Source organism: Gavia stellata, chromosome 4, assembly GCF_030936135.1.
Source record: "Gavia stellata isolate bGavSte3 chromosome 4, bGavSte3.hap2, whole genome shotgun sequence".
NCBI classification, from domain to species: domain Eukaryota; kingdom Metazoa; phylum Chordata; class Aves; order Gaviiformes; family Gaviidae; genus Gavia; species Gavia stellata.
In genome coordinates, this window is record NC_082597.1 from 31,757,767 (window position 1) to 31,776,953 (window position 19,187).

The following is a 19,187-nucleotide window of genomic DNA, read 5'->3' on the forward strand; positions in this document are numbered from 1 at the left end:
GTATAATACCTCTTGTTCAAAGAGATAAAAAGGTATTTGGACACAGTTATATTAATCCTTTGTGCCATTTAGGTCTCTTTATTATGTTATATTTTTGTATGATCATGGATATTTTCACTTCAAATCTCATGAATTTATGTTACTTGATGTTAAGTCTCAATGTTATTAATTTAGTGAGGGTTTTATTTGCAAAAGTCATCTTCAAACTTCCATCTGTTCCTCTGAACAGCGGCTACTGATATTAGCTCTACCGAAGGAAACAACATGCCAAGAAAGCCCATCAATCCAGTTATCTGTATCTAACACTTCTCTTTTTATCAGAAAAAACAAGTCCCTGTATCACTGATTAAAAGCTTCCCTGCTCTTGGTACCCGGACGACTTTCTTTGAGAGGACCCTGAATGAGCCAAAGTTTTAAAAGACAACAATCAGTTCTGCTGAGGAAACAGATTAAAATAAAAAACCCTAAATCTCTCTTGCTAATGACTCTACTGGTGCTGGACACACTTTTTCCTCTGGTGCTGCTTTCCAGTGCCCATTCAGCTTGTACCAAAGTAATCACACCCTAGGGAGGTGCAATTTTTCCTTCCTCCTGAGGACTCCAGATTGCAGCAGGCACAACAAAGCAAATAGGTAGCCTTCCTGTCTGTTGCTCAGCCACTAACTATTTAATACTGCATGATGTACAATAATATAGTCAGTACATGGAAAACAAACATATTCAACAGTTCTTCCATCCACTATGCAGAGCAGTGCTGGTTCAGTGCATCTATAGGTCTGTGGACTTGTTATCTGTAGAACATTCTATAATGTATATTTATGCAACAGCTGTGAGGTGTTCTTGCAGCTATGCTCTTCCTTCCAAAAGAGGTTCAAAGGGAGTCTGTGGTTGTCACAGATCTGTCTGTGCAGGGCTGAGATCCATTTCTCCTGCTGGTTTATTCCACCACCAACCAAAACTCCAGATGGAGGGGAGGCTTCACACCTCAAAAGCACAGTTTTGTTTTCTTGATCAAATATGCCAGGTATCATGTTAATTTAAAATTACAGGACATATTTCAAAAACTAAGTAACTGTGGAAGTATCTTTCCTCTACTTCCTGCACATAACCCCAACAAAGCAAAAAGGACAGGGAAGGGCATGCGTCTGATAGGGTGTTCTGGAAGGAAAAAAAACCCCTTCCTAGCATGCATTAGCTTGTTTATGAGACTGTCATTATGAGTCATTAGCTGTCTGCCACATGCTCTATCTGCCATTCTGTTCTATATGAAGCTTGCTTCTGAGGGATAAACAAAAACAGAGCTGAAAATCAAGCAGAGAATAATTTTCTCATGGACAGAGTGTTCATGGACACAGGAGGGAGAGTGAATAGAACCTTGCAAATTATTTTTCTGAAATATGGAGGCAGATGAATTAAAAAACCAAAGTAGTTAATCAAAATCCCAGCTATAGTAGCACATCTGTTAAGAAAAGTCTCTGGTCAATGGATTTAAAATTTTAATATTGTTATTACAGTAACCACTTATTTTCATTCTTTGTGTTTCATAGAAAAAATCTGACCAAAAAAAATCCCAACCCAACCCAAAAAAAAAAAAAAAAAAAAAAAAAAAAAAAAAACCAAAACCAAAAAACCATACACATTCCCTGAGATAATAAGAGAAAGACATTATCCAGTGTCAGGATTAGGGGAATGAAAATATAAGCATAGATAACAAGAAAAGTTTATTTCCAATTTATATTTGAGAAGGAAAGGGAAAATTAAGCTAAAAGGAGTAGAAGGTTTTTCCAGTCCACCGGAGATGCAGAGAAGGTGGCCCACCTACCAGCAGGGAAGCATTCAGTTGCAAAAAGAAAATGAGTAGCAGATGAGTATTCTGGAAAGAGAAACTGTTGCTTGTATAGCATTCGTACACAGATATTACTATAACGCCAGTTTATCCACAGAAACTGTACAGGATTAAATGAATTTGCAGAAACAAAGAACAGTCTGCTTTTCTCCAATGAAAGATGTGTTTGTGAAAAATAATATGTCATGACCTCTGTTAGTGTAGTATAAGGTGCTAACAAACAAATTCAAATAAAACATCTGAATTAAAATAGAATCAAGTACCGCAAAACAAACTTAACCAAAGATGTATATCCAAGAATCACACTGTGTACAGATTCCAGGGGAAATGATATAGTGACATTAGTATAATAACCTTCTCTAAGGTGAGAAAAATGAATTAATGAATAAAATAAATATATCCTTTATATTTGCTATTTACTGTTAACACATACTTTATTTTATTATATCCAGAGCTATTCTTTTTTTCTGCAACTACTTCAAATGTAGGCATAACCACACTGTAACTACAATGCCTCCCTTTCCACATTACTGTGGTTTCTTCTCTTCCCACATCTGTCATGACGCGCTGTGGAACACAAGAGACCTTACTGGGAACTCATCACTTCGCAGTGTTGAGATGATGGAGCTGGGGTCAGGAACCCCACACTATGGGGGTAAAGAACCCCTGGGAAATCTATGACCAAGCAAGTGGGGAAGAATTTGTAACTTCTCCATGTAAGTCTGCTTTACCAAGTTAAAAAAAAAAAAAAATTCGTTTGCTTATAGATTTGTCAAACAACTGCAATTTTGTCTTCAGTTTTCCTCCCAATTTTATCTCCATCTGAAAGTTTCAGCTAAAGCAACTATTCCAAAGAATGAGCCTTAGCAAAATATGTTGATTTATTCTTACTGCAATATAGTGGTGATTTTTTTCTGTGGTCTTCCATTGTTGTTATTATTTGGAGCAAAGTGACACTGATTTTCTTCACTCAAATAACTAAAAATAAACTGTTATTGAGTGGAAATCAGAACAGAGAGGACAAGACCACACCTGAAGGGCAGAGAGACAATGACAAAATGGCAGTTGGAAAAGACATGTGAGAAGACCATGCTACAAAAGTACTTGGACATGGGGCAAATGGCTAAGTAGAAAAGAGATTGGATAAGAAAGTGGAAACTGGGTCTTTGTGACCCCAAGGATGTTATACACAATAAGGTATATAAGGGGAATCTGAACATCAGTTGGAGCAGTGAGTGAAAATAATCCCGTGGGAGTGATGAGAATGGAATAAGATTTGAGAACGGACCAGAATGCAGTAGAGCAGGGAAAATATGGAGATGCAAAGACAGCTCTGAAAACAAATCAGATTGTAGGGATAAAATGAGCCTGACAGCAAATAAACTAGAATAGACAGCCAGGAGAAAAGGAAATGGCAAAATGAAAGTACCAATAGAACCAGAAGTAAAAGGACTGGGAAGAAAAATGGAAATAAATGTGAGACTGTAATAACGGGAAAAGAAGCTAGGGAAACACCCAAGGAGTCATGATAAAGGAAAGACCTGGTGGTATCTAGACAAGTAACAGGCATGCACAACAAAAGGATCAAGCTTGAAGAGAATAGGCAGAAGGCTCTTTGTCCACAAAATCACATTCATTCAAGAGTCTGGAACAAAACCAATGATTTCTGCCTGCCTTTACTTCCTCTACTAGTAACAACCACCTGTAGAGCCCAAGGAAAGCCTCACTGATGTAGAAGGTGACATCCTCCTGCTGCTGTGACTACTCATTTAATAGAAGTGTCAGGCATCTGACAAAGGATCTTTTGCTAACCCCATGTAGATATTTTGCTACAACTCAAATATTACAGGGTGTTGTTTTTTCACTGATTAACTGCAACCAGCCAAACTAAATAAAAAATACTATTGCGGATACAGTATTTACAAAATAACTGATAGAATTAGTTATACATACAATCTTAATCCCCCTCCCTTTCATCTGTTCCTTCTTGTACAACACATACATGATTACTATGGATATCCTAATCTGAAGCTGAAGCTCACTCTTCATGTCTTAGCTGCACTTAACTGTTCTTTTTTTCCTCTTTGCATTATGCATTTAAAATAAGTAAAATTCTTTTTCTCTGCAACTGTGAAAATCTTGTTACGCTCTTTGACCTTTTTGTTTGAGAGCTCATATCTGCAGTCAATAGGAGATACTTTAGCACAGGGACATTGTCTTCCCTGACTGCCTGGGAATGGCACCCACCAAGTAACTTTGAAGTAAAGGTGTCAAGTATCTTCCAGCCAAGTAGGGAAGTCAAAGATGGTTAAGAAAGCAGAAACAGTAGGATCTTATATGACAAATCGCAATCAAGATAGCAACAATTTTCAATAGCACACACCCAAAAAGTATTTCCCCAGACATTTGTAAACTATCCTTAGATACAGTAAGAAGTCATGTACAATTTTGTTTGGAAACCTAAGAAGTCAAACAGCTTTCCTTTTACATCCAGTTGTGTCAAATGCTAGGCTCTGTGAACCAAGAGAATATATGAAAAAATCACTAGCTTCAGAAAATACCTTAAAATAACATGGTAAATAAGGAAAAGCAGATTCTTAAGAAACAAAAATGTCAGTCATTTATTTTGAGTCAATGTATTCCTATGAACAGTGTGTCCAAAACTAATCGTAAAACAAATTATAACATTTTGGTTACAAGGTAAAATACAGGCAATAAACTAATTTGAAGTACTGTTGAAAGTATATGCTAAGGTAAAAAGATGCACAAAAACAGCAGTGTAAAGCAGAGGCCGAAAAAGACATGCTAATCAATATAGTGTGTGGAAGGATCAAGGAGGATAAAGTCAGAACAAAATCCGTGCTGGAAACGGTCTTATTTAAACACATATAGATGCAAAAATAGAATGGACTACAGAGAATTATTGGCAACCCCAAATCAATTTGTTGAAATGTTCCCATTTATTTTAATGCTGACTCAGTATGGAAGCCATTTTAATCCCAGTTCTCCATTCATGACCATGAAGTGTCACACAAGCAAGGTCTATAATATTGCTTTATTTTAACCAACAGTTCTCTTGAAAGTGCTTAAATTCCAAAAAGGTCAGCAAGGTTCCAGTGACCTAATGTAAACTACCAATCCTTGCTCTTTACCAAATTGTTTATATTGATTTATGAGAATGGGATAGGCATTTTCTACAGTTCCTAGTCATTCTTGCCCTTTCCAAATGCAACTGAACTGGTAGAAGTATGATTTACTTAAGCCAGGACAAGTAAAAGTAGGAGTTATATAAACAGACTAGTCTCTTGAAATTTCAAGTTTCATGACTTCCTCAGGGTCAGAGTCCGTCAGACACTAGGGGTAAGGAATCCTCCCTTTTCTTGGTCAAGGAATCATCTTCATTAGCACAAAAAAACAACTGCTAGCTTGTACTGACTATCTTCTGTTCAGCTGGTTATTATAGAAATATTGAAAATACTCTCCCCAGTTTAAGGCTGTACTCTTCCCTTCTGTCTCCAATGGTCTGTGGGCTTATTTTAGCTGGCTTCAAAGCTGGAAGCTGAAAAGCTACATTAAATATGATGAGCTGGCGTGGGCTTCTGCAGTCATCCAGCCACATAGTGTTCATGGCCTGAGGCAGTATCTCCTCAGAGTACTGTACATGTCATTTCTCTGTACCAAACTGTTAAGCTCTTGTTCATGAATCTAATCTCCATATTCCATTTCACTGTGTCAACGTATAAGATAGTCTGTTATACTAAATGAGGCCAAAAGACAAAGGCAATAGACAAACCATGTTATCCTCAGTAAATGAAAGTGTTCCCCTAACAAAATCCTATTCTTACATTGCTTGGGAAATTACCTGCACAAGTCCGCTTGTATGAATTCAGCCCTGGTCTGTGTACTGAAGTACATATAGAAAGTAAGATAAACTAAGGAAAAGCATGGATTTTGCCATTCCTAAGGTGTTGCAGCCTGCACCACTCTCAGCCTGCTGAGCTGATCATCCTGAATGTAAACTTCAGTGCTACGCATAGAAAATAAAACTTCAGCATTTTATCGAGCAGGCACAGACTGTAAGTATCCTTTGGATTACTGTATAATAATGACTGAGGGAAGCCTTCTTAAGCATCCAGTTCGAGGAGGTAGCTTTTCTTGATTAACAATAACAAAATATGTTGTTCCTTCGACTGCTTTAAATCAGAACTTTCAACTCTTGCAGTTTTCATTAGTCTGGTGACACCTGGCATTTCATTTATGACCTACAGATTTGTGATCATAATGATGTTTTAGTTTTGCTTTCATTTACAAATATCTTTCCAGATTTCAGAGTTGTAGAGGCTGAAAAAAGACAAGGCAAATAAGAAAAACAAAATCATTCCTGCACTATATGATTTCAAGGTAGCCTCATACTTTTGGGGGTCTGATATACTTATGAGGACAAGGCACGTATTTCAGAACTATATTGAAATTAAATCTGTTTCTGAAACAACGCTTACAAGTTATTTGCCATGTAGTACCCATTACCTCCTGTGAGGACAAAGCGAGAAAAACTGACATAAACTAAAATACTTCTATTCCTTTTCTCCTGGGGAAGAAAGTCAGGGATAACTCTGCTACTGTAAATGAAAAGAATGAAGATATGAAAAAAAATCCCATTAAAATATGTTCCACAGTAATTTTTTTTTCTATATGTTTGCTTTTTAACCTGCTAGTTGCCTGTATTTTTTATGATTATTCAGATAAAATTTCCTCTTAGCTTGTTCAAATGTTATGACTTCCTCTACTTTGGATTTTTCTTAGATTTACTTTATTGTATGTGTGCTCTGTCAATCAGTGAGCTGATTTTATGTTACTTAAAAATATTATCCTCCTGTCAGCAGCTAATACAATTAAAGTCTCTCAATACCGTGGAAGTTAACTTTTCCAGTTTTACTTACTTTACATAGAACAAAACATCTTTGCAGGGATTGAAAAATGTCTCACAAGCAAGAATTAAAAAGTTGGTATAGTTTAGTCTGCAATTTCCTTTTTGTTGCTTGAAAGAGCAAAACTGGCAAAAAAACCCTAATGAATCACAATAAGCTGATTATCCATGCTTTTCAGTAAAGAATTATGGAGATCTTACAGGAATTTTTTTGCATAGAAAGATTTCTTGTCAAAACTGATAGTTTCATAGGAAACTGCTAGCAGGAATAAAAATGTTTGCAAAACTAATCTCAAAGTGAAAAATTTAAATCAACTTAATATCTTCTTTTTATTAAAAAATAAACAAAAAATTAATACTATACGTCAACATATAATATACATTATTATTTCTATTTGGTCTAATGCCTTCAGAAAGAAAACAGTAAAAAATTATCTTCAAAAAAATTGAAAAAAAAAATTTAAAAATGGTGACTATTTTACTCTTATTTAATTAAAAATCTTTGAGTAAAGAAATTCTCAGGAACATTGATTTTATTTTATATCTGTATGGGTTGTATTGTGTGGGTGCAGACTGAGATAGAAGATACTTTAGGAATCAGTATAAATTAAACTTTGCACTGCGAAGATGAGGAACCCAGTTATAAGGAAAGAATATATGAACAGATTTTAGCTTTGTTAAGTAAATGAAAATGCAATATGTTTTTACTTAACAGAGCTAAGATACAATGTGTTTTCTCATGATTCTCTGAAACACTTCAAAAAGTCTGTACTAGAGCAGGTCCTCTCTCCCTTTGTAGTGCTTTGCCACTCTAGAGCTTGAAGAACTGTTCATTTTCTCTACACCTGTAGCCGACAGTAATGAGGAAAAACCAAATGGTACAAAACAACCATTACACGAGTGTCATCAGCCCTAATATTGAAGGTCTTAAGCTATATTTTAAAAAGAAAATCACCTAGAGGATAGTAAGGTACTCAGAAAGCACTGATATGATATAAAGCTAATACTGCCTTATAATTTAAATCTTGTTTTAATGACAAAAAGCTTTTAAATACTAATTTTCAGATAGATAGAGTATTCAGGTCAGTTTGCAGTTTAGCTCATGGAGCAGATTGGTAACCTGAAGTAGGCTCTGAACTTGGGGACCCATCTATAGGATCAGGTTTGGCAGATGATCTGAAACCAGAGGAATATAATTGAAAGAATGCTATTGAATTTATTTGGAACTTGGACTAACAATTCTATTTTGCCACAAAAATAAATATTAAAATAATGCTTACTTCCTTTATCATTTAACAGTTTACAAGTTAAATAGAATATTTTAATTATAAAATTCCTAAAACAATTAATTTCCATTCTTTTTACTAAAAATCCAGAATACTAAATGATCAGTGAAACACTGAAATATATAATTACATATGCTGTTGGGTGATATTCTTAACTAGTGTAAGCAGGAGTAGCAAAGGGAGTGTGAAAACTTCACTGGATAATCTTGTTAACCCCAGTTAAGAATGAGGTTAATTACCAGAACAGTTGAGGTTCTGGTAAGGAAGTTAAATTATTGAAGCTGTTCATGATACATAAACAGAAATACATATAATTTTTGTTAAAGAGCTATAGCTTTAGGACCATGTGGCATCATGTACATCCCTGCCTATTCTCCCTCTTTTCAGAGTAAATTTGCAAAATGTATAAGGGGGCAAATCTTTCTCAGTGCTAAGCTTAATCTGCATTGACCCTTCCGTTCGTCTAGAGCTATCCTGCCTGGCCAACAATTAAAAAGACCTTTGATGGCTTTGGGTATGCAGCCAGGGAAGAAAGTGTACAGCTGTGATGTTGGTATGGCTGGCTTCCACTAGCACCTCCTTTCAAGTTAAATGAAAGTTTCACTTTGTACTTCCATAAAATGACGGTCAGTACATCTAACAGGAAGTAACAGAAAACTCATTTTTCTCATCAGCACACATAGGACCATAATTCTTCTTCATTCAGTTTTCCTAACTAATAGGAAAACAACGGAAAAGGAGGAAATCAGTGAAATCACAGAATCACAGAATCACAGAATCACTAAGGTTGGAAAAGACCTGTAAGATCATCAAGTCCAACCTAGGGAAAAAAAAAACCAAAAAAACAAAAAAAACAAACAAAAACCAAACAAAACAAAGAAAAACACAAAAACCAAACCACAACACACCAAAACCCAACCCACCCAACACCACACAGCACCATGCCCATCAAGCCACATCCCACAATGCCACATCCACACGCTCCTTGAATACCTCCAGGGAGGGTGACTCTACCACCTCCCTGGGCAGCTTATTCCAATGTTTCACTACTCTCTCAGTAAAGAACTTTTCCTAATATCCAGCCTAAACCTCCCCTGGTGCAACTTGAGGCCATTTCCTCTTGTCCTGTCACTAGTCACTTGGGAGAAGAGACCAACACCCACCTCTCTGCAACCCCCTTTCAGGTAGTTGTAGAGAGCGATAAGGTCTCCCCTCAGCCTCCTCTTCTCCAGGCTAAACAACCCCAGCTCCCTCAGCCGCTCCTCATCAGACTTGTGCTCCAGACCCCTCACCAGCTTCGTCGCCCTTCTCTGGACACGCTCCAGCACCTCAATGTCTTTCTTGTAGTGAGGGGCCCAAAACTGAACACAGACATTATGTTGAAGGGAAAGTCTGTCCTTATTTCCTGCCTTCCCTTTTCTTCTGTACAAATACACATAAATAAGATCATTTCCCTTAGAAAAGGAGAAAGCCAGCCCACTTGTTACTTTCCACTTCTGTTTTCAAGCCAACAGATTGTGTATCCAACCCACGGAATAAATGAAGAGTGTGTGTGCGCTGCGGCACCTGGGTCAGGAGTCAACACGGCAGGCAGTGGTGGCAACATTGCAGCAAAGCCTCTGCTCTGGTAGGGAGGCAGCCCTGAATGAATACCAAGCAAAAGGAGAGGTCCTCGTGGGGGCATAGTTCCGCAGTGAGGGCAATATGTATTCCCCCAGATGTTAGTCCCGCACTGCCTGGAGTATGGATGCCATGCATTGTGCCCGCTCTGCTCTCCACTGAGCAGAATGTGCAATGTCCCTGTGACGCACATCTCAAAGGCAGTCTGATTTGGGGGTAAGTTTTCTCAATTTTAGGCTTTTTTCAGCAGATATACAGATCACGGGAATGTTATTTGCTGAATTCTATTACCAGCTAGGTCTCTTGCTTTCACAAACACCTATAGCACAAGCAGTTGACTCCTGCAAACAGGTTACTTAAAATGATCATGAGGTAATTAAGAATTGCACTGATGAATTAAATAAAAAATTAGCATATGTAAAATGACTTTTTATCTCCTACTTTACACTCTAGTCATTATGAATGTGTGGTTTTAGCAGAATTTTCCTCACCAAGGACATTGACATTACAAAACATAAATATTGTTGTAGTGTTTTCTGCAATGAAACATGTCCCAGCTGTAAGTGCTGCAGAAACACAGAAGGTGCTGATGGGCAATGATTACTGTTCCTTTAACATGTGTAACGTAAGCTAAATAATTTATCAAGAGGAAAATGGATATGGTTATACATTCCTGATATGCATTTTATCTTCATCTAAATAGTAAATGGAATTAAAGACAAGACTAACAGCACACGTAGCAGCAAATATTAATACATTGGTAAAGACAGAGAATAAAGCTATAGAGTACAGTCATGTATTTAAAGTTCCAAGTCTACTGATCTGACTGTCAATAATTGTATTTCATAAAATAAAAGGATTACAGTGTGGCAGTCAGAATTTATTCTGGGTTAAAATCTTGCTAAACAGAGCCTTAGTGAGAGAAAATTTAAAATAACTACGACATAGTAGAAAAGGCACTTTGAGATATAAACTTAAAAAAAAAAGATCATCTTATTCACAGTACATCTGTGAACCATGCACATATATTTCTCATTGAGTGTAAGCAATTTTAGAGTATATAAAAGTGTAGAAAAATCTTATTCTTAACAAGATTTCTTCAACTACCCAAAAAGAATGGAAAGACTTCAATATGTATTTTAGCCTTTTCTCTTTAAATTTCCTATTATTGTTTGTTCTTTATGTTAAATTACCACTGAGCTTTCCATCAGAAACCCAGTCCCAAGGTAACATTTTTCATAAACAATTTGGTCACCAATCTAGTTAATATGCTATGCTACAGGAAAGAAAAATCTAGCACAAGCAACTATAAATCTAAACCAAAAAAAAGCAGGTTTTCTAGTAAAGACTCCAAAGAGCGAATGTAAATTATTCAGAGAACACCTTTTTCAGAAAATTTTGAAGTATAAGTGTCAATTATGATTTTCGTTAATAACAGCTCGCTAATGGGACTAAACACATAACCATTATTATCTTCCCAGATACCAGGAGGACTATCCCTAATGTTGCTGTGATTGCAATGTTTGAAAGATAAAGATGAAGGTGTGTCTGTATGTGTATACATATTTTTGTATACAGCTACAAATACATACATGTATATACACATCTACATCTACATACTTATATACCTATATGTGTGTATATGAAAATTGAGTTTTGAGTGTGAGTTTTACTTATGTATGACTGCAGAATCATTTGGTCTTTCAACTTCAAATCTATCTCCAAAACTTCTGAAGGTAAAGTTGCAGCTCTTTAATAAAACAGCTGACCCAAAGTTCAACCTAATATCCATCACAGGCTTTGTTTGAAGAGCCTAGGCAGTCCTTTAATGTGAAATATAAGGAAGCCCCAGGGACAGTTTGCCTACATGACCTACCCTCACTTCCATTGACTACTGACACTTTGGCTTATGTTGTTTGTGTATGTGCAAACCCCCGTGTGATTCTTTGTTCAGTGTTGACCAACGGTGTAAGATGACAGCTTGCAGTGTCAGCACTGCTTTTGTAGGCAGTTGGTCTGGAATAACTGAGACTGAATTCAGAAGCAGATTTAGTATTTTGGAAGAAGCATAACCAATGTCAGAAGGTCAATAGCAGTCTTGAACAATTATTCACCACAGATAAAAGTGAAAAGAATAAGTGCTTGGTACAACAATGAAATGCCAGCTATACAAAAATACTCTGCTTATGATGTACAGCTGAGATACAGTTTGAAGCAATGAACAAAGGTGATATCAGTTCTTCTTTGCAGTGAAATGTCATAGGCCCTATCCTGGTAAAAGAAGTAGCTTGAAATATTGTAAAAAGAAACTAATTTTTGTCTTAAGCTATGCAAAATGGCCAAAGGTGTTTGGTGGCAGGCGAGGTTGTTACTGGGTTTTTTTCTGATTTTTATTCCCTTGCTTTTCAGTAGATGATGCAGTGGGGGGTGAGTAGGGATATTTTTTTCCTGATGGTGTTCAGCACTTTCTTTGTGGTTTGTTAATGTATTTACTTATTTAGGCAGTTTTCTTGTGGGGTGGGTTTTCTGTTTGTTTGTTTTTCCACAGTTTTTCTCCCCCCTCCTCCGCACCCCACCCTGAAGTTTCTGTGGAACTCGTTCACTTATATGTCTGATTTTCATTTTTTTCTGTTTTTTGCTTTTATTAAAACATGAGCTTTCAGATACTTTTTCCAGCTTCTAGGGGCTGCCACAACCATTTTTGTCAGCTCTTTCTTCATAGGCGGGTTGTTGTTTAAAAAAGGTCTGCACTCTTGGTCTTTCACTGACTGCTGGTTAGGGAGTACCAGTCTGCTTTCTGTTTACATCTGTCTGGACACCTCTGTAGCTGGTAAGTGGGAGCACAGCCAACAAAGGCAATTAATAGACAGAGGGGCAGTTTGCTCAGCTGAGGACATGAAAGGGACCTAGAAACTGTGCTCCAGGCAGTGAAGGATATAATTCAGGGAAAACTAGGGCTCTGCCCTCAATCTTCTGCATGCCAAATAATTGCCTTACAGCCTTGCTTAATTGCTGTGAAATAAGAGTATAACTAGAGAGTACAACTTACTTGTGAAATCCAAGCAATAAAAGGGTCACATATTTGAGCCTTTTCAAATATTTGAGCCTTTTCCATATTGTCTTTCATTAGGTTGTCTCCTTTTCCAGGCCTAACTTTTGCAGCTAGCATACCTGTAGAATCTCCTCTTTTTACCCGTCTTGTCCTTCAGTCATCTTAGCTTCAGCTGAATTTTGATAGATTTTGTCCCTAACTACCCAAGCAATACTCTTATGCTCCTCCACCTTCTTTACCTGTTCTTGATTCTACCTTTTATATGCTCCCTTTTTGTGGTTCACTTCAGGAAACTCCTTATTTGGGCAACCAGGCTATCTGCTGAAATTCCCAGTCTTTTTGTACAATGAAATGGTTCATTCCTGATATCTCTATATAGTTTATTTAAAAACAAACTATATAAACTTTATGTAACATATGAAGGTGCATAAAATCCTAAAGGAAAAAAGAAACAGGGAGGATATGCAGCCTAGTTGGAAATCATTGTGTCAAGTCATCACTGTCAAGAGAGCTGGTGGAAAAGGGCAATGCAGCAACACTGTGGATCTGTCCCAGGGAAGAGTGGAGACTATTCTGATTGATGGCTGCCTGGCTAACGAAGACCCTTCAGGTGTTAGCAGAAGTGACGAACACACTAATGCTTAGGTTAAAAGCTTCTTAAATTTTAAATCTCTGTTGTCTGTGAAAACCAGTAAATACTTGTTTTATATTTTTTATGGCACTTTGGAGATGTTTCAGGTCCCTGGGGAATCTCAAATAGCACCAGATGCCCCTATTTAGGAAATTGAAAGGAGCCTTTAGAGGCTATTTTTGTGGGATTTATGGTGCTCATTTTAAGGATCAGGTCAAGCAGTTCCAGCTCAAAACATTACTTTGCTCAGAGGTCTTTCACACATGGCTACGCTGACAGTATAGATCCAAGAGGGCAAAATTATAGTACTGTAGTAGGTTAAGAAGGAACTTGAACTTCTATTTTTCTTGGTTCCCTAAACATTTTGTTATAAATTCTCTCTGTGGCCTGAAAGTAATTCAAGATTTTTGTAAATGAACGTTCCAGTTAGTGAGACTGAAAGAGACACATTCACAGTAGTCACTTAGAAGAAGACCACGTCTTATAATATGGCAGGGAAAATTGGCTTACTTCTCTTGTGTTTCCAGTGGATGCCCCACTATTCATTTTTCTTCAACAAAAGTGGACCCTGGATCCAAAAGTGGATTTCTTCAGTGAAGTTTTGACAAAATGAGCTTCTTTCCTATTCAAAATACAAAAAGATTGTTAAGACTAGAACCTTCCCATTGTAAAAATGTTATATAAACCCAAAAATATAAATAAATATATAAATATGTTACCAGCTCTATCAGGCATCTGTATACTAAACTATGTGCTAAGGACCAAAAGAGGAATAAAGGCCTTAGATGCCTTCCCCTTTGCATATCTGTGCTGTGAATTCAATTAAATTTAAACGAATTACAGTAAAAGTTTTATTTTAAGTGGGGAATCACCTAAATCATAAACAATAGACTACATGCATCCCTAGAGTAATTCCAGTGATTTTAAAAGGGTTATTTTAAGGTTTAATTTGCCCCAATACATGCAACAGCTCATAACCCTTTATGAAGATTACACTCACAAGTTTAAACAGTAGAGTGCCCTGAATTTCTTGGGAGGCTACAAATGGTCCCTCAGTGCTCATTAAGAGACTATGGTTCCCCCTAGCATGGGTTTCTGAAGGAAGAGCACTATAGTTTAATTTGCACATAAACTGCTCAGCTATTCAGGATAAACTAATACTCAGCATTAATTTATATATTCAGTAAGATGCGAGGAAGAAATGTTACAAGACAAGGAAAATAAAAAGGTAATAAAACAGTTCTTGTGTAAACAAACAAAACAAAGAAAACAATGCTGTCACAATACGTACGTGCTCCCCAAATTGGCAGAAATAGCTGCAACCCTCACTGTCTGAGAAAGTACAAGACTGAGAGAACGGCACTACTGATGCTGCCAGTTCTGTGGTACCGATTAGTCTTAAGTTTATTGTAAGAAATTGCTAAGGTGTGCCACTCTCATGGCTGTTAAAGGGTTAGAATATGAACTGCTCATCTAAAACCTAAGTTACAAGATGAATTAAAAGGTTCAGCATGCTGTCAGTGGGCAGGAGATGAGAGTTTAAAGAAAATGCAGCAGAACTTTGTGCATTATTTAAGAAGTTGATAAGATTGGTTGGACATGACATCAGAGGGATTTCCAGAACAGGGACACAAAACATGCAGAGTCACACTGTGGTGAGCACACTTGACCTGACCCATATGAATGTACAGTCAGAGATGAGCTCAGGTGAGAGGTCTGCTCAGTGGCTCCATCAGCTCATGCAATAGATATCTCATGCCAGTTACACAATGAGAGCGCAGTTTTTCACAATGTTTTCCGGTTTGTACTTATTTCTTACCGAGTGACTATTTTCATCTATTATATTTCTTCTAGTATTATCAGACCCAGCACTATAAAATCTAGTTTCTTGAAAACAAAGTGTCTGTAATATAGAAGTACGTCACAATACAATTCCTTTAACGGCAGCTAAACTGAACCCTAGTTGAGAAATGTAGGACTTAGTTCCTGTGCTCCTCTTTCAGGGCCATGCTGTAAGCACTTAATTGCATGGAGACTGCTCATAAAAATAACTGCTTCCTGATATCAATATGGAGGTCGCTATGTGGCTCTTAAAGAAATGGGGGGGATGTCTCTATGGGGTGCTATTATTGGATTTTTTAAATAGCAGCTGACATCTGAGAAAATATTTAAGAAAATAAAAATTATAAATTTTATGATAGTAAAAATTATGTATGTTTCAGTACAATGTTTCAATTACCTTGGACCTGACATAGAATGCAGAGCAGAAAGTTAAGTCCCTAGTCTTTCTGTTCGGCAAACAGAAAGAGTTTAGCAGTTCAGAAGAGTCACTTAAAAACTTATGTGGAGCAGCCAATCCAGACAGAAATGCTACGCAGAAGGGTGTGCCTGAAATTCTTCCCTCAATCTTAGCCACCTGATTATTTCAACCCCACTTTGAAACGGGAGCTCAGAGGTCTGGACTATCTGTCAGAGACCTGAAAATGGCTTAGTGCTTTTCCTTTGAAATATAAATGATGGATGTGTTAGCCGCCTCTCCCACAGTTCCTAGCTGAGGAGCTGTAACACTGTTTTAGCATCATAGCTAACTATTTGGGTTTTCATCCTCTGTGACCTCTGCAGTAAATCTCAGCTTTGTTTGCTGTGATCAATGTGCCTTCATCTTCACAGTGAGCTTCTCTTGCTAAGCTGTTTTAAAGAAACTTTAAGATGACCCAAAGATGCAGACTTCTATTGCAAAATCGTAGTGGACCTTTTAATGAACTTGTCTTGAAGAAATGCATGTGTAATAGAAACAGCAAAGAATTTTTTTTTTTTTTATTCTCATAATGTTCATTATTGGCATTTTCTTCCAGTAAAGGTCTGCTATATAGAATGTTCCTGACAGATTATAATCTACATCAATACATCAGCAAAATGCACGCAATTGTCCGTCAGGTACACAGCACATTCATCACCAAAGCAACTAATGATCATAACTATATATTTGAAATGAAAAATAATATTGTCTGAAGTTCTCCATCAGGAAGAAGCAATAAGAACGGAAATAACAATATGACTATTTTGAATTAGATACCAGAATGGAATATTCCACTAAAAGAAACAAAACAAAACAAAACAGACAGTATGTTTTAGAAGGAAGTTAAAAGAAGCAAGAAAAATTAATAGTGCAAATTGGTGGTGGTTAGTCAGGTACTTAAGTGTAGACCATTTCACAAATATCCAATATATGAAAGACTCAAAGCATATGAATAATTAATATGGACACAATACCAACACAATAATAGCGTTGCAATATTGTGGTCCTTTTTGTGGCTAGAAAAATCTTGCTTAATAAAGCAACTTTGATTATGAATGAAAATAATATATCTCTGGTAGAAGCAAAATCTGTCTGATTTACAGCATATAATAATTTTTCATATTTTCTTTGAAACACCACTTCTTGTAATTATATTGCTATGTAGTTATTTTTTCTCTTTTATGTGCTAGTTGTGAAATTCAGTCAACAAAAGAACAGAAAGTTATTTTGCTTAGACTATTCATTATAATGTTTAATTCACAGAATCACGGAATGGTTGGGGCTGGAAGGGACCTCTGGAGGGCATTTGGTCCAAATCCCCGGCTCAAGCAGGGTAACCTAAAGCCATTTGCCCAAGATCACGTCTCTAAGAAGTGTACAGTTCAGTGTAACATGCTGTTTTATAGCATACCGTATTTCATGAATATTTCGGTGTTTCTAACTGTCAGTAAAGCTAGTCAAAAATGCATGAAGAAAATAATTTTATAATTAACAGGATTATACATCAAATAATTTATACTACAAATATTTATTATGTGCATTAAACTGTTCTAATTATGAATGGTTTCCCAGAAGTTACAGTATATACTGGGAAATGGAGTCTCTATGTAAAATAAAAGCGTAGAGCACACAGTGAGCACAGCAAGAGATGATAGAAAGATGCTCACAGAATGGAAAGGCAGGGACTCTGATATTAGTAGCATTGAATTCAGTGAATATATATCTTCAATACAAATAAATATAAATACAAGGAAAACATATTTCAGACAGGCATTCATTTGCATTAATTTCAGAAATCCTCAGTTTAGTAAGGTAAAGCATGGCCATTAGGCCAGCCTTTTCAGTGCCACATCAGGTTGCCAGTTTGAGGACTCCCATACATGCAGGGGTGCAAGCCTCTTCCCCAGCCTGTCTTCCAGTTGGACAAACGTGATAGCAAACCTTTCTCATATTGAGGTGAAATTAGCTTGAAGGCCTGCTAAGCCCAGTGCTTAATATTATTTTGATAATATTTGTAGTAGTGCTTCTCTTATCTATAGTAGTACATAGCTGGATTAGAGCAATGAGAGACAGAAAAAGGAGGCACGAAGTGTATTGCCAAGCCCAGGAACATACTCTAATTTTAGCTCTTTCTCGATAACTGCTGGAGTACTGACTTTCTTTGAAATGTTGGCCAGCTTATTCTACAGTATAAATAACAAGTGTTAAGCTAATCAGAGTTGTAACGTCAACTTCAGATTGTAAATCTGGGGTTACCAGAGAATGACAGCTCTTAACTATCATAAAAAGTCACTAAACCAGATGGCAAAAGTGCTAGTGTTTATTCTTTTAAGTGAATGCTGCAGCTGTTATGAAATAATTCCACATTTTTTATTAGAGGGAGACATAGAAGTTAAATATAGCCATATAATTTTTCTTGTTAGAAAAGAGTCAGATTAATATTTAACCGCTAAAACAAAATCAGTAATTTGATTCCTATAATTGGTGGCATTGTATTTTTTTAATATAGTTGTAATGCATAAAGATCCTATTTCCTTGTAGCTTTGTGTATGTAATGATGAATAAAAAAGAAACATATATGAAGGTTAAGAACAAACATTTCATTTGCAAAGACACTTCCCACTTTATTACAGCCCTACTTTATTCAAGTTATTTCTGACATCTAACTATGATTTTCTTTTTAAATTTAAGAAAACTTCATACAAGTAAAAATAAAACATTTATTTTCTCAATATGTTTATTTAAATAACCCTAATCTGTGCATTTTCATCAGTTCTAACTCTTTTTTACATAATCTTATAGTTGCATGTGTTGTGCTATTTTTCTTGAGGCCATTAGGAATGAAATCCTTAGAATTATCATGATTTAAAAAAAAAAAGAATTAAAGATTTTCCTTTCATATTGCATCATTTTAATAAAATATTTACTGACCACCATATGCAATGGTCAGATTTTCTTCTTCCCATTTTCTTCTCTCCAACAGAAGACACATTCATCAAGGACAGTGTTTAGTAGAAGAGCCTGATATAGCCCATATCTGTCCTTCTGATGCCCTGTTAAATCATGGATTCACAGCCAGAAGCAAAAAGCTGTTTTGTATAGAAATAGTGTAAAACACTTGATAAAAATCACAGGTAAGGAGTAAGACTTAGGAAAACCAGCTATTAGAATGTCTCAGAAACTTCTAGGTTTTTTGTGAACTGTTTAGAAGTTTAATAAGAAAAGCCATGGTTTCAGGAGAAAATCATCTGTCGCCATCCCTCCTGCTTTCTTTTCAAAAAGGCAACTAAAGTTTGATTTGAAAATACAACTGTTTTATGAAAACAAAACAAAACAAAACAAAACAAAAAACAAAACAAAACAAAACAAAAAAACACATGAAGAAAGAAATACGATACAAATTATCCTTTTCCAGGATGGTTCTTGTAATTTTTTTTGAAGTTTTCTGTTAGCGGCAAGGTAAAGGTATTCCTCCTATGCGCATGACTGAGTTTTGTCTTTCATTAGCATTTCATCAGCTTAATAA